This window comes from Pyrus communis, chromosome 13 (genome assembly GCF_041283825.1).
Source record: "Pyrus communis isolate YQ-2024b chromosome 13, ASM4128382v1, whole genome shotgun sequence".
NCBI classification, from domain to species: Eukaryota; Viridiplantae; Streptophyta; class Magnoliopsida; order Rosales; family Rosaceae; genus Pyrus; species Pyrus communis.
The window spans coordinates 4,774,185-4,781,710 of NC_142577.1; positions in this window are offsets into that span (position 1 = coordinate 4,774,185).

Here is a 7,526-nt window from a genome sequence, read left to right on the forward strand (position 1 = left end):
TTAAGCAAGGCTCAACGTGATAAATTAAAAAAGGATGCACGTTTTTATGTTTGGGATGACCCTTATTTGTGGAAAATATGCCCGGATCAGATTGTGCGTCGTTGTGTTCATGAATCTGAATTTAATTCCATTTTGAGTTTTTGCCATACATATGCATGTGGTGGACACTTTGGCACACAACGCACAGCGTTTAAGGTTCTTGAAAGTGGTTTTTATTGGCCTACATTGTTTAGAGATGCTAGGGCTTTTTGCTTAACATGTGATAGATGTCAAAAGACCGGAAGTATAGGCCAAAGAGACCAAATGCCGCAAACCCCAATCCTTGTTGTTGAAATCTTTGATGTTTGGGGTATTGATTTTATGGGTCCGTTCCCTATGTCTTTTGGTTTTACGTACATTTTACTTGCCGTTGATTATGTTTCAAAGTGGGTAGAAGCTAAAGCCACCCGAACTAACGATTCTAGAGTTGTTGCAGATTTTGTAAAATCTAACATTTTCTCTAGATTTGGGATGCCTCGAGTGCTCATAAGCGATGGTGGGACTCATTTTTGCAACCGCACCATTGTGGCGTTGCTTAAGAAGTACAACGTGATGCATAAAGTTTCCACACCTTATCACCCCCAAACCAGTGGCCAAGCCGAAGTTTCAAATCGAGAAATCAAGCAAATCCTCGAAAAGACCGTTGGGCCGAATAGAAAAGATTGGAGCTTGCGCTTGGAGGATGAACTGTGGGCCTATCGAACGGCTTACAAAACGCCCATTGGTATGTCCCCATTTCGGCTAGTCTATGGCAAGCCATGCCATCTACCCGTAGAGCTTGAGCACAAGGCACATTGGGCGGTCAAGACCTTCAATATGGATGTGGACGCAGCTGGAAACCATAGGAAGCTACAATTGAGCGAGCTTGAAGAGATTAGGCATGAAGCGTATGAGAATGCCCGGATTTACAAGGAGAAGACCAAGGCCGTCCATGACAAGATGATTAGAGGCAAAACCTTCTCAATCGGGTAGAAAGTGTTGTTATTCAATTCTCATCTTCGATTATTCCCCGGTAAGTTACGTTCTAAGTGGGTTGGTCCATTTGTTATCACTAATGTTTTTGTGCATGGTGCAGTCCAAATACAAAGTTTGAAAACTGGACAAGAATTCAAGGTGAATGGCCATAGGTTGAAACCCTACTACGAGAACTTTGTTGAGCATGTTGTGGAGGAGATCCCATTGCATGTCGTGGGGTCCAATGGGGAATGAGCATAATGTCGTCCGGCTGCAAGACGTGAAAGAAAGCGCTACTTGGGAGGCAACCCAATACACTGAATAAAACAAAGCATGTTCATTGATCTCCGACCAATTACAAGAAAAAAAAAAAAAAAAAAAAAAAAAAAGAGGATTGTATCTAACAAAGAAAGAGAAAGATGGAGCCTTCACAAAGGTTGTTTACGTGAAGCCCCACTACGTGGCAAAACTCTAGGAGCGGGAGGCATCGGAGCAAGAGGCAAAGGAGCGGGAGGCATAGGAGCGGGAGACACCTAAGATAGATCATTCGAGGCCCCAATACTTGGTGGAACGCTAGATGACGCAGGAAAAAGGTGCCTCTGGAAGAAAGCCGCAAGCCTTTGACGGTCACTTTGAATTCGACCTTGAGATTCTTGCATCTCATCAAGCTTCCTCTTCATGCCTGTCGAATAATTATTTGCAAGCACGTGCAAACTTCTATTCTCATGCTTAAGCTGTTTGATCTCTTGCTTGAGATTTTCCACCTCTGCCATCAATGATTCAACCTGATGGGATCGAGCAAGTAGGCGTTGGCCCATGTTGGACACAGAGCCCACGCACTGAACACTGAGAGCTAGGGACTCTTGAACGGCCAACTCATTGGACCGTCCTGAAAGCAGCTGACTATCTTTAGGAGTGAGGAGGTTCCGAGCTACTATCGTAGCTGTTGTTGCATCCGTCATCACAGAGTCTTCACCTGTAAGAGGGCCATTAGAAGATAAGAAAGACGGGCACCATACCTTACCCTGACGCGGCGCGACCGGATCACTGCTGAGACTCAAATCTAAACAAATGTTAGATGTGTTAGATAGGTTAGCCATTTTTCAAGAAGTTAAAAGAGAAGGGTTGGATGGAGTAAAATCTCAACGGGCCGGAGACGATTTTCACGAATAGGCAATCTTCAAAGTGTGCATGATTAGAGGTGATCGATCACCTCTATAAAAGGAGAGGCGACACAATCACCGATTCAGAATTGAAGAGACACCACTCTTCAAAGCCGGATTTTCCTGCGTAAAGTTCGCCAACTCTTCAGACACAATCTCGGCTTTTCAGATAAACCGTTCAACTTTGTCAAAAGATCTCTAACAAAGTTGAAGATGCGTGGAGGTTGCCGACAAGCGTGGGTGATAAAGCCGCAATCTCAGCTTTTCAGATAACGCGTGCAACTTTGTCAAAAGATCTCTGACAAAGTTGAAGACGCGTGGAGGTCATTGCCGCATCCGCACTACTACTTGCCATTACAATTCCTATATACATCAACATTCATGGCAAGGCATACACCCAAAAACGCATGACTTTCCTTCTCGGCCGAGAATGTAGCTGCAACCAAACCTCTCAAACATGCTCAGTTTGAAGGGAAATCTATGAGATTCATGTGGGATTTCTAGTGACTAGCATGCATATACAATTCAAAATTTATATACGAAAGCAACGGAAGCATGTCATACATTTTATCAAAGCTATAGTCATGCAAATCCCCTTCAAGATGCATAGGTTTATATATGATGCATCAAAACAAAATTTATAAGAAGAACAAACTAGAGGTTTAGTTTTGTACCTCTTGATCTAGATCTTAGACCAAAGATGGACCACCTTCAAGATCTTTGCTCCTCAAACTCCTTGAGCCTAGCCTCCCTCCTTGCTTCCTCCAATTTGTAAAGTAAGTGCTCCTAGGTTCTCTTCAAGTTTCCAAAGATATGAAAACCTCTAAAGATCCTCACCCACTTTGTAATGAGAAAGATGAAGGAATAACCAAAAGAGTGTATAGATGATTAGTTAAATCACCCCCTTGGTGGCCGGCCCTTTGTGTTCAAGAGAGAGAGCTTTTCTTTTTCTCATTTGTTGTATTTAGAACACATAAAACCCTAATGAACAAAATGTTATAAAGTTCCTTTTATAGACAAAAGAAACAAGTCAACATTTTAACCTATCTCTCCCTTGGTGGCCGGCCCTTTGTGTTTGGTTTGGGCTTTGGGCTTTTAATTATTTCAAGTCATCCAATGCTTGAATAAAAGCCCAATGGGTTTTGGCCCAATGGGCCTAATTAAACCCGAACGTTTCTTTAAGCCCAAAACGATCTTTATCGCTTTTATGATTTCTTTAGACTTTCTAAATTAATCAAAACACTTAATTAATCCAATTAATTATTTCCTTCATCCATTAGTTACTCACTACAAGAGTGTATTGGTGAACAATCTTTTAGGTTCTAATTTGCAAGGCAGTGAGGTGATTGGCATCAATCCAATTGATTATATTTAATCCATCCACTTAGTGAATTAAAACTTACTTTTAATTCACCTTCTTCTTTGATGACTACATTTAATCATCTTAGAAGAACTCACAAGCCATGAGTGACATCTAACCATATATCATGGCTACCCAAGCTAATGTAGAAGTTATTCGGAGAACCTATTCAGTTGGAATTACAATGTAATTCGATCCTTCTCTAAAACAATACTCTCAATCACATTACTAGGGTATGGATTTATAATGTCAAACCCCTAATGTGATTATTCCTTCTTATACGATTCATTTGAGACGTATAGGAACGCTTTCCTTTATTACGCTCGATACTTCGGCCGAAGATTCCCGAATCATATCTTAGAGTATTCATCCTCTCTTATCGAGGATTAGAGATTCCTTGTTGCGCATTCACTTGCCTTCATGGCTAAGTGGCTTAACCCCAACGATGCCTTGGACACTCGCGAACGGAATGACTTTAACATAATCAAAGATTAAGTACTTAACCACAAGACAACGACGATGCCTCAGGTCAAAGGATTACTTACATTATTCCAACCATTAGAGTTACTTGCTTGACATGTGAGTAGACCTCCATGCAAGTACTCTCGTTCGATTGTGTTCAGTGAACTCATTCCCTTAATGAGCACCTACATGCTTGTCTTAGTGTCGCTACACGAATGGGATGAGACTTTCCATCCTTCCAATTGAAGCGGACATAGTATGTACCGGTCTATGGATTGTCAGTATCCCTCCGACAATCCTTATGACCAGGAACCTTTTTGGACATGATGATTATGAGAAGAAGGTCTCTGTAATCTAACATCATTAGGTTACTTCTTCCATCGATCCATTGTCCATGGATTCACTATTTAGGACATATTTTGTTCATTGAGATAGTCCTAATTAGTATCTTTGCCTTCCGATGTATAAGAGTCAAATATACATCAATTCATTGTCCTGAAAGGTTTCTTCCAAAGATTGACTTTCAGGGCATATTTCCAACACAGTTTTCTTCTTCCCTTGAGAACATATATTCAACCATTGACGTATCCCCCAAAGAAGATACCAGATGCCTGGAGTACAGATGAAGCAAGAGGAAACGGTGGATCGAAGCATGTGGAGACAAGCGCAACAAATATATGTGCTGATTCATTCACTGCTTCTTTAAAAGCAAAAGTATCTCATATCATCAAGGGCGAAAGCAAAGGTATCTCATATCATGATCTTTCCCTGTCTTTTCCTTTGTCCTTGTTATTACTCGCATGGCAAAGTGAAGTGAGCAATCAGCCAGCACTTGGAGTCAGTCTTCCGATCTGGAATCGACTACCTAGAATTTATTCCCTGGTTACTTACCTAGCGTTGCTCTCGAGTAGTCATCTTCAAAGGTTGAAACACTTCCAAAGAAGAGACCACATCTGCTTGGAGAAAGACGAGTGACAATGAAAAATCAATCTTTCTAATTAGTATCCTCTAACCCTCTTCAATACGAATTGGAAAGATTGAACAAAGAAATAGGTCATCACCTCCACCTCGTGCTTGCCTACCATGTGTCAGCATCCTCCAGCCCAGCTCAAGATTAGCCTGTGGAAAAACTCACGATCAAGCCTTAACGCATCATCACCAAGGAGAAGATGAAATTTACACTCCATACCCAGATTTGCATCCCTAAACTCTTCTCTTTGTTAGTTACATTCTACCATGTTTAGTATGTTTAGTTGCTGTTTATGTGTTTACTTTTGTTTGGTGTGATTTTAGGCTTAAAACATTGAGGACAATGTTTGATTGAAGTGTGGGGGGGTAACTAAGTATGCTGATGCAAATTCGTTGGATTTTATCACCCATAACTTCAAGTGTTGTTCCTTGCTGTTTTAAAATGTTTTTAAGCTGATTTGGAGTGTTTTAGTGTGTTTTGTTTTATAACTCCGAAAATCACATAAAAATTTGAAAAACATGTTTTGAAAAGCCTAAAAAGAGTGTTTTGAGTCATTTTGTGTGTTTGTGTCTTAGGGTACCTTCCAACACAATAATGAGGATTTGGTTTTTAATTGCATGACTATTAAGAAAGAGTTATATACATGGAGAAAAGTTTGATATACTCTTGGTATATGCTTGGTTATGGTTATAATGTATGACTTCACATGCAATCCTAAAAGACAATATTAGTTTTTGTAACATGCTTGAAGGAAGGAACTCAAACAAACATTACAACCCTGAGAGACTTGAGCTTTAAACATTATTTGGAGAGTTAAAATCTGTGATTCTTGTTTTCAAACTCGTTGCATGATCTCATTATTCTTTGCTTGGTTACTACTTAGAAGGCGTTTCATCATATAAGTTCCAAATGCTAGAACTCATGCCCATTTCATTCAAAGCATGTTATTGATTTGTATAACACATATTCAAGAAGAAGCTGTGTAGTGACCACCACCAAAGCCAAATTGCCGTGTATCCTACTTCATTATTTGTTTAAGTTAACCCCGTTGAGCCTTGTTAAGCCTTTATTCCTTGTTAACCCACATTATCCTCACCTAGCCTAGTTTAGGACAGTCCACACCCTTGTTCTTAAAAGATAGTGAGCATGACTTAAATGAATTCCTTTTGAGTTACATTATGCAAGAAAATGAGTGTGGGGGAGGGAATGTTTGTTCTTAAGTCTATATGTATGTTTTGAGATTCAAAAGAAAAGAAAAGAAAAGAAAAGAAAAAAAAAAAAAGAGTGATTAAGTGTTGAATGTTGAAGAAAGGATCCAAAACACCAAATCTGGCCCTAAATTGTCTAAATTTTCCCTTTTTGTTCAAAAGTTGAGTTTTCATTCAAAAGTGAATTCTAAGTTGATTCGAATGCTTTGCTCACTATTTCTTTAAGAACCTTTGTTTTCCATATCCCTTCTTTGTTAGCCAAACACCCCAAGCCCCATTACAACCCTTGACTTCTATCTTGAGTGTTGTGCATTTCAATTTGTAGAGTTTGAATTTGGCATGAGCATATGGTGTCACTGGTTCTCGCGTCTAAGTAGTAGCATTCCAGTCATGAGATCATATCTAAACATGCTTATTAACTCCAGAAATTGCTTTCTTTGTGATACATATATGTGAGTGTTCGTTTTCATGTTTACATCAATCTTCTCACATATGACTAGATTAGGGTGTGTAGTTAGAAAATCTGAGTGAAAATTGAGTGCATATCTTGTAAGGAATTGAGTAAATTCTCTAAAGCATGTTACTACATTCAAAACATGGTTTTAAATGCTTAATTGTGAAGTAGTATGTGATGGCTACTAAGTAAGCACACAAATTAAAACCCTCTTGTGACAATTGTAGTAAAGATGCAAGTAGGGATCGTTCTAGACCGGGGATTAGGAGGGATTACTAAATCACTTGGAAACTGACTCAAAAACGTAAAACAAACGTTGAAAACACTAAACTAGACTCAAAGAATGCAAAGCTAAACAATAAAACACTAAAACAAATCAAAAGACTCAAAGAATACAAAACGCTTATAAACACAAACTAAGACACTTTCTAACTAAATTGGACACTAAAGTAAAGGGGGATTGAGGTTTTGACGAAATTAAACTAAATGCAACGATTGTAATTTAAAGGCAGAATGTAAATATGAATGTGATGAAATATGGAATGAATGCTAGCTAGAAGGTTCTTCTCCACACATGTCACACTTGCATACAAAATGATTTTCAGTTGGTCTTTCGATAAATTATGAAACTCAACACCCCAGGTTAATTAGGTCCGCTTAAATTAACCGTCAAGTTCTCCTTAAGTTAATGAATTGGATGGGTTAGCGCAACGCAATTCAAAACATTCTCCAAAAGTCCTTTACGTGAAAAGCACAATAAAGATACAATCAAAGATCATTAAGCATCATGAAAACTATAAGTGTTGACGAGGCATTCGTTACTATGATGAGCATGAAACTAGTGCCAAGAATTCATTTAACGCGATTGTTTATAAGCAACCTCCACTACTTGTGAATATAAGTTCATAACTATTAG